Raw genomic sequence first — 10,085 nt, forward strand, 5'->3', positions numbered from 1 at the left:
CAGTACATTCGTAGCGACAACTAATCAATATTCCTAACGCATAAGTTTCTAAATCTATCAACGTTTCAGTTCAATGTACATACAAACTAAACATGGCCTGGAATAAAAAAAAGCTGATAATTAAAGAGTAAGGATCTATATTCTCTACTATATATATTTAAGAGAAAGATAATAAAAGAAAATAGCTGTAATGTTTCTCAGGGTGATTGGTATTAGCAAGTACAAACGTAGTCAATGAAATTCCATAGAACGGGAAACAACAAGGTTTTGTTTTCCGTTTATCTGAATCTTTTTTGTCCTATTCTCTGTGTTTTCTGGATGTCGTGTAGATCGCAATAACTCGCTAACAAGGGAGGAATTTCTTTTGCAGTAGTTTGAGATCAGATTGCAGCAACAACAATAACAGTATAAGAACAAAACAAAAAAAAAAAACATACAAAGAGATAAGAAGAAGCTGGTGTCCTTTTTCTTGGCTCCAAGGGTCTTGTCGAATGTCCTTCGATTATCATCTTACGCTAGAAGTATATCATGAAGAGCTTATTTCTCTCGAAATAGTACCTAATCTTTCTCATTATTAAGAAGTGGTTATTGCATTTAGCTTAAAATTTCCAAAAGATAATTAATAACCAGATACGTCAAACGCGGGTTGGGATACGATCATAATTACGGTTATTTCTATTGATGAGTTTATCATCATTATAATAATGACTAAATGAATTAATTATGGCTTCATAGAAAAATAAAACGAATAGAGAAACCTTAATTAACTATATCCCATCATCTTAGTCACATTTATAGCAAGTAGTAAACATTACGTTATTCTATTCAGTATCTAGTTTTTAACTTTCTTTCTGTGGTGTGTTATTTTTCATGATTATGATGTAATTTTTGTTATATAAAATGAGAAAGAAAAATAATTCGAAATTGTTTTTCTTAAGAAAAAGAAGGTCGCAATGTTCCATTTATTTCATATCTAAGCCACCCAGGCATGATAAAAATAATTTAAAATTTATGTTTTGTTATTTTATGTTATTAACGTGAATTATTTTGCCTTTATTTTCCGCTATTTAATTGTTTTTATGATGTTTCATTACGTTTTGCATTACAACGAGAATAATCCATGTGTGTCTCTCTGGTAATGTTATTCTCCGAAATAAATGAATAAATAAATTTATACGCGCGAGAAACTTATCAATTTTTAAGTATATAAGTCTTATCTCAGATTTCCCTGAGAAAATATTTTGTAATAAAAAAAGATAAGTAATGATGCAAATATTATTTTGTAAAAATAATTTTAAACATGCATATACAGTAAAACCTGTCTTCAATGGAATCATAACGGACCGATATTTTTTTCCGTTGAACACAGGTTTCCGCTTAATAAAGGTTCAATCGATACACACTGTGTGAAATTATGTAACAGTCTTGTAAGTCAAGGAAACAGTTATTTTCCGGATATTATGCTGAGGTGAGCTCGGAAAGAAAAGTCATCACGTCTCCGCCGGGACTCGAACCCAGGCCCTCTTGCATACCGGGCAAGCATGCTACCATCTACACCACTGGAGACACATGAATCTGCCGGACACAGGCAGATTCATGTGTCTCCAGTGGTGTAGATGGTAGCATGCTTGCCCGGTATGCAAGAGGGCCTGGGTTCGAGTCCCGGCGGAGACGTGATGACTTTTCTTTCCGAGCTCACCTCAGCATAATATCCGGAAAATAACTGTTTCCTTGATATCTCTGGCTGAGAAAAAAGCCATCTATATCTCTCTAAAGTCTTGTAAGTAATTGAAATAAAATATTAAAATTAATTGAAAATAAATTAAATAATAAAAAGTAGATAAAATAAGTCATTAGTCTATAATTACTAAATGCTGTATTTACACCATATTTTTCTTCTAAAATAACATTTGCGTTCTTTTTTACTTCCTTAAAAAATTTCAATTAGGGTGTCAATATCTGTCGTGTTAGATTCAGTTTGCACATTATCGTCCATTTTTATGTAATCCTCAGGGACATAACTAAGAATTTTGTGACGGAAAGAGAGAGAACAGATGATTTTGCCGCCCCTACCACTGTAAAATTCGATGATTTTATAACGGGGTTTTTGTTCCCACCTAAAATTTGCCACCAGGGCAGTTGCCCCCTTTGCTTTTCTAATTAATTCCGGCAACGCTCAGCCTTTCGATCACGGAACGCGCACAGCTGGCATGCAATTTCGTAAGCCTTGCATATCATTTGGAAATTCAACCCTTACACTGATTTCTATTGTGGAAAAACCTGCTTTTCCAAAAAATCTTGTTACAGTTTCAGAAAGCAACTACTTTACAACATATGGCTTATCAAAACCACAGCATCGAGTACAGAAATTTTTTTTTTGCTAATCTAAGGATGGAAGATGGACTCACATTTGCAAGCATAGATTGCGTAGAAAATTTCAGTGAAGAATATTTGTATGATCCTTTTTTAGCCTATTGGTCGCCAAACACTTAACCCCTTACACATTTACAGTATGTGAAATTTTCCGTTAAAGGGTGCAATTTTCTTTTCCGCTTCCGCGTTAGACAGGTTCCGTTTAATCTAGGTTTTTTAATGTGTATTTTGGCATTGAAATCAAGAGACCATGATTTTTTCCGTTGAAGACAGGTTCCATTAAAGACAAGTTTTAATGTATATTTTTCTTCGTATGCAATATATTATTTCATAAGTATAATGAAAAATGTATTTAATGCTTTTACTTAATATGCTAATCTTCTCTTTGCTGCACCTAGTGTTTATATAAAACGTTAACTACCACGGAAACTATTTCATTTGTAAATTTGTAATTTTCTTTTGGATACTCTTAAAGATTGCGCAAAATCACCCAGTTGATTTAGAGGATGAAAGATGCAATTTTTGAACTTCAACAGGTTGAAAATGTTGCATTGATATCCCAAAATAAACGAACAATGTACTAGAACAATGTACATGAATCTTCAATTTTCTATTGAAGTTTATTTCATACGTATAATAGCATTTTGCGTTCACAACATAGCACTTCAATAATGTTACTTTACTAATCGACAGTTAAATATTGTGGGTCGCATGCTTTTAACGGTTAAAGAAAACTGAGTATAACTTACTCTCATATTGAATATTTTTTTACATAAATCAAATATTTGACAAGTTATTGATAAAAATCTGATCGCATGATTAATTTTACTTTTTAATTTCTGTTAGCATGATTAAAAAAATAAACAGAAAAAACTAGGTATTTTGGAAATTTCAAGCTGAAAGTATCCGCCTTTCGTAGGATTACTGGGGAATTGAAGGAGATGAGATTGGTTTTTACGGCATGAAATAAGTTTAGATGAGAACTCAAAAAAGTTTTTCATAACGTTTTCAGTTTTTCCTAAACGTTCAACAAATAATCGGACATCTTAGTAATGCTAGCAGCTTAGCTGTTTCACCCTGTAGAGCAGTTTACACAGTGCGATTTTGTTTCTTACAGAAAAAGTAGTAACTTCATGGACGCTTTCGTGGGTCAGTGTTTTGCAAAATATCGATATCAGCATCTAGTGATCCTCAGGAGAATAAAAACTAAGATTGCAGGTGGTTTTTCGAGTAAAATACTGTATAGAGAAATATCGTTGCAGTGGTTTCAAAGTCAATTCAAAATATATCGTTATAAGGGAATTTATCGTGGGATAGAGAGGATATTGGAGAGGGGAGGTTTTCAATGTCAGATTAATGGATCTCACACACCTTTTAACATGATGAAAAAGCCTGAAAAATATCAGTTAGACATTGATGTAGCCCAAATTTAGACATATATTTCGATTGTATATGCTATATACAGGGTGATCAGCGAATAAGCCCTTATTTCAAAATTAAATATCTCTACAACAAAGATCAATAGAATTATGCGGTAAACGGTACGTTTATTAGCAAAACTGTAAAAATGTTGTACAGAAATTTCGAAAATTTAGTTGTTTTTTTTCTAATTTTTTAGAATTTAAAAAAAACAAAACAAAACTGGAGATTTTGGGGTTCCGAAAATCCTTATTTGTGTGAAGAGAAACCAATGCATTCGCCTAAAGTTACTGCATGGGCTGCGGTATGCGCCAGAGGCATTATCGGCCCCTTCTTCGTGCGAGAAACGATTACTACTGAACGTTACGTTACAATTTTGGAACAATTTGTCAGCCCACCTGGCGCTGATCACCCTGTATATGTACAATGTTTTACATATTTCCAATGCCTATTTTTTGCAATTTTTTCAAACATTAAGAAAAAAAAAGTATTACTGTATTAAAACACTTTGCGCGCATAATAAAATTGCATGACATAAACGTAATTGAATAAAGATAGATTCGAAATAAGGAAAACTGTTCGGTTAATAAAATGAAGCAAAATATTGAATATTCATTGACTCAATTTTATTTTAAATTAAAATAAAAAAACAAATTATTTTTTATAAAGTATTTATGTGTGTGAATGGCTCTCAAATATTTTTTTCATTTTATAAACTGAACAATTTTTTTATTCCGAATCAATTATTATTCAATTACGTCGATCTCATGCTATTTTTTCGCACCCGCTCTGAAAAATCATTTGCAAAAAATTCAATATTTTTAAATGCAATACATATTAACCGAAATATTAAATATATGAAATAACTTTGTTTTGGCAACTTGTCATTGTGTTGGAAAGTTTTCATTAGCTCTAAAAAATGTCATTTTTTCCTGACTGTACACAAATAGAATGGACTCAACCATTTTATTTTTTTATTCACAATAAATAAGTAACATTTTTTTTAAAAAATTATTTTGACAATTACAGAATTTTTACAACTTTGAATATAATTAACTTTCCGCAATTTTGTGAACCACTCTCAATCATTGGCGATAAATGCCGAAAACTTCAAAGTCAAATATCTCCATTAGAATATCGCATTCAAAAATATGAATTTATTTTTGTAAGAGACTTTTCAGAGTCGCATTGACAGTTCACTAAAATCGGATGTTTTAGCCACAGAGTCTGGATAAAAATTTCATTTTACTATTTTCTATGTATGGGACTACTTGGGACATCTAACTTTTCTTTATTCGACTCGTGTTGCTTTCAAAAGCAACACGAGTTTCTTATATTTTTGAAGTAGAGGCATTGTATTGGAAACGTTTGGACACGTTTCGGCATTGATGCTTTTAAGAAACTCCTAAACATTTGATTTTTACTTCTCAGCTGCTCATGAAGTTTCCATAATCACCAGCACAATGGCTCAAAAGTACACATCTTCTATTTTTTGACAACCCAAGCAAGGACGACCGTTTCCCTTCGCATTTTAGAGGGAATTACCATATGTGATGGGGAAATATTGCTGTGAATTTTTCAGCAATGATAGAAAAGTATGGTAGAAAATAATTTATAAATGAAAGTTTTATATTATTCTAATCTATGCAAATCATATCAATACAGTATGTTCCCTGTAGTGGAACATCCTATATTTTTATAAGTATTGACAATAATTTTTTTTGTCAAGAAATAACATTCAAGGTACCCATTTTCTTACAATAATTCCTCAAAAACATTTTCCATTGGATATTTCAGTTCTTGCAAATTAAAGGATTAAGAAATGTTGTGTAATATTGCATGTCATTTAAAAAATTTTTGCAATTGAAACTGTTTTTAAAGTCAACGGTTTCAGAGATACCCGATATGCAAACAATTTCAGACTGCGTAGTACAACAAACATATCAGCTTATTATGTACAAAAAAAAGATAGAAATGAATAGAGTTTTTCGATGTGAAAGTTTACAGTAACAGAAGAAGGAAATTGATATAGCTTTTAGGAAGATAACTTTTGCTTTTGTCTTGGAACACGTGCATTTTGTGTCTACCACCATATTATAGGCGGCGATACTAGCGAAAACGGAAAGGGCGAGGAGCGAGTACCAGAGCCACGCACAGAGAGAATTCTCCCTTCAGTCGAAATCCGGCTCGGTTTGCAGCTGGTGACAAGAGTTCTTGCTCTCTCTCTTTCTATAAGATCGATTCATCTCCGGTTGCATTAACATCAGCTAACATTGGCACATTATTTTCCTTTCCCCTCACTGTATTTTTCTACGGAAAGTTCTTTTCGTTCCGTCCCCCTAAAAGAGAACACATGGTAATGTTCTTAATATTTTTTTTTTCTTGCTATCTATCTCTGTTTGTTCGATCTCCACTGAAGATACTTGATTGAGCTTAAGAGCACTTTCTGTTACCGCCTTCGGGGTATTCGTAAGACCACGTGGAAAGAAACTGAGAGAATTGCTGCTAAGTTAACTTCTTCCTCCAATTAGGATCCGACTTGCGGCTCTTTCCACTGCAAAAAAAAATCCTTTTTACTAAGACTGTATACTATATGAAAAAAAAATTGAACCGGTAAGTAATCGGCTTTCTTTGTTCTCCATTAAGAAAATATTGAGAGACAAAATTGCACTTAGTTTTGAGAAGTATTTTTTATTTTTTTAAATAAAATCAAATGAATTTGATTCTATTCATGTTCAAAGAAAGAAAAAAATTATTTGATTCTTTTGATGGTCTCTTTTAATAATTACATAATTCGTTTTACTTTTCCTTGAAGAGGATGAATATTTTGCAGCGATCATTTCATTTTTCTTACGATACTGAATTGACAAATTCTGTCGATTGAGTCACATAGAAAGCTTAATTCTTTATATCATATACTAACGTCTGACATATTTTATTCCACCTATACACGTTTTATATGCTTTCAGGATTTCTCGATGAATAGTAAATATATGGCTTCTCTTTTTAGTTTTTGTGTATGAATATGTCATAGCCGTTATATATACGCAATTAGTTATATACGTTGCACAACCATTTATCTATGCATAGCCATACCAACACGCACCATACTGATTCCAAAATTAAAAATTTAGTCTGGACAGCTATGCAAAGATGCATGTCCAAGCAGGAATTCGACATCTGAGGACTGTGTAACAACGGCTGGTGCACTAATAACTTTGCTACCAAGTTTTATCCGAATATACTGCATGCATATGTATGAAACTGAATGTGCGTGAAGATTTAGAACTCGGAATATCTGATTCAAAGGTTGATTTATGATATGTGATAGATTAGTTTGAACACAGTAGTGTTTCAAAAACATTTATAAGACGAAGAAAGTGTACTGAGATACATGAAATGAGTATATTTTGATCGATTTTATTCACGTAAATATAGTCTGATGAAACTGACATTTCTGGGCAGAAAACGAAAAACCCTTCTTGTTTGTTAGGAATGCTTTTACAGCACTAATGATGATACGATAATGAGTATGAAACTTTCCAATGTTTATGATCAATCAAATAGTGTAATTCAATCCGTTATATCCTGGCGATACTTTAAAGTACTAGGTTAGCTAATTTTTTTTGAATCAACTAATCGTTTCAAAAACATTGTTTTTTTGTCTTTGATTACAACGAAAATGACCTATCAAATAATTTACATGATAGCTATTTATTATTATCATTATATTTATACTTTTATTTTAATTTATTATAATTTTCTTCTCATTCTACTTTTCACAATGTTGGAAATAAAGGGTTAAATTCGAGTACAAAACTAAGGTTTTATGAAAACCCAACTCACACACACACACAGACACACAATAATATCACAAATTCCTGAATGATTTTATTGAGTTGTGTGTTTCAACTAATTTTTGTGGTATAAATGTGTTTGTGTGAGAGTAATTCTGTGGTGTTTGGTTAGAACATGATATCTCCAAAAAATGGCTTTTTGATCTAAAAGTAATTCTTGCTAATTATAACTAATTAGAAGTGAGATAAATGCACAAATACGTGCGTACGGCTAAAAAACATGCTAATATATGATATTTTTATTTGCATTTGTGTGTATGCTTTAGTTTTGATTTTTAAATGACAATGAAAATGCTTATATCTCAAAAATGTGATTTTGGAGTTATCATGTACTGACCAAACACCACAGAATTGTCATATTAGTTTGGTTTGATTACATTTTTGAATATTTTTCTTCAATAATGTGAGTGAGTTTTTTTGCTTCACATGTATAAAGCATTTTGGGTTTTAAACTTCATAATCAATGCCTGCTACCAGGCAGAGTTTATTCATACATATTATCTTGTTAAATTATTATCTTTATCAAACAGTTCGATTTTAAACGTTGTACCTAACTTGAAAAGTTATTAAACGAAATATTACGAATTCATACACTGATGGCTTGAAGGAACAAAAATACAGAAATAATGTCATTTGCATAAGCATATATAGTACACATGATATTTTCCCTTAAGGTAAATATTTTGTTTCTACGATAAGTTTTGAGAAAAAACAACATGTAAATATGGGAGTGTGTAATACTTTTGCGTCCATATTCACGTTGTTTCTATTTGAATATACAATATTTTGCTTTTAGAGAGAAACAGGAAAAATATGAAAATTCCCCTGAATTTAAAAAAGCAAAGTTGCATGTTTTTCTTTTTTACTTATTTTTCCTACAAGAATTGACCAGAATCTGTGCTTTACGACAAAGCGCAAGAGCAAAGCTTTTACCACGTGCTGAGAATTTAAAATTTTATATTCCGATTTAGAAGGTAAAGCTTAAGTCAATATTTTTCTACGCTGCTGCTGGCGTAAAAGAGCGGAAATTTTGCGGTGGACAAGCCAACGGAGCTTTTAAAATAGACATGCTAAAAGTTATATTGTTTTCCGTATTTTCTATGACGCCATTTGAACACCAACAGCGAAAAAGAACTTACTAATAAAAAAAACTAAACTATTTGAAACTTTTCACCGACTCCAATTGTTATTGCTCTTCGTTGACTGTAAAAAATAGATTTATTCTCTCAGAATTCAAAATAAGTTCGACCCACCACGTTTATTTTTAACACACGTAAGATTTCAATTTTATTCTCGTATTTCAACGTACGAGTATTCAGATTTCTATTGTTGGAAAATAGGGTTGATATTTTGCTAGACTCGATTCACAAATATTCACACGTCATAAATCAAAGTGGTTGAAATTGAGGTTTTTGTTTTACCAGCCAATCAGTGCATCAAAGATTTCGTTTGTACGATTAATATAGAATAAAAAATGTGAATTGTGATACTTTAATTAACTGCTCAAAATTTTGAGTTTTAATAAATTAGGAAGGGAGAGTATTATTTCATAAACTCATGAAATTTCACTTGCAGTATTCTATATACGACGTTTAATATTCTATATACGAGTTTAATATTCTATATACGAGTTTAATATTCTATATACGAGTTTAATATTCTATATACGACGTTTAATATTCTATATACGACGTTTAATATTCTATCTACGACGTTTAATATTCTATATACGACGTTTAACATTTTTGCCTCTACAGACTGTTTTAAATACAGTTCCTTTCCATAGTTGAATAGAACAAGCCCCCCTCCTCTACTGTTAACTCCCCCCTCCCCCGATCTCCGATTTCTTATCAAATGTTACAAAACATTTATGCGTAAATCCACCGCGTCCTCTTGTATAGGCCTTCGAAAGGCCAACAATATTGCACAAATAAATAAATAAAATAAATAAATTCATATAAGACTTAGCATCAATATTATTCAGACGTTATTCATCAATAAAACTATGACATCATGCAAGATGTTTTCTTAGCAAGGACTTCAATATGACCGTAGAAACAACTTACATTTTAATTTGAAATTTTATTCTTATATTATGTTTTTATAACAAGAAGAAATTTTCAAATTCTGAGTAAAAATAAAACAAAAAATACAAATTACATTACTAAAAAAAAGTCGAACAACAAAATGCATATATTAATCAAATGGAAGTTGGCTTTTATTATTTATAATGGGCTAAAATTATGGGCTATATATTATGGGCTAAAATTATTTTGGGACGTTTGATGTGAATCTTTCAATTAAACATAAAATTTTCGGAAATATCTAATTGTAAAGTTCAAGTTATTTCTTTGAATATTATACGGGAATAATAGTACTTCAAAAACTAGCCGAATCATCGACGATTCATTCATTGTTGAATTAGAAAACGTATAA

General features: G+C 31.4%; 2 non-coding genes across 2 annotated transcripts; one reads left to right on the forward strand and one right to left on the reverse strand.

The window, feature by feature from the left end:
- Window positions 1-1,493: 1,493 nt before the first annotated feature.
- On the reverse strand, window positions 1,494-1,567 carry TRNAT-GGU (transfer RNA threonine (anticodon GGU)). Its single transcript has one exon. It is a non-coding gene; the product is annotated as a tRNA-Thr (tRNA).
- A 33-nt stretch (window positions 1,568-1,600) lies between these two features.
- On the forward strand, window positions 1,601-1,674 carry TRNAT-GGU (transfer RNA threonine (anticodon GGU)). Its single transcript has one exon. It is a non-coding gene; the product is annotated as a tRNA-Thr (tRNA).
- Window positions 1,675-10,085: the final 8,411 nt, after the last annotated feature.

The sequence above is a fragment of the Pholcus phalangioides genome, unplaced genomic scaffold (assembly GCF_987345545.1).
Source record: "Pholcus phalangioides strain wild (caught in Gottingen) unplaced genomic scaffold, Ppha-v1.0 ptg000007l_1, whole genome shotgun sequence".
NCBI lineage: Eukaryota > Metazoa > Arthropoda > Arachnida > Araneae > Pholcidae > Pholcus > Pholcus phalangioides.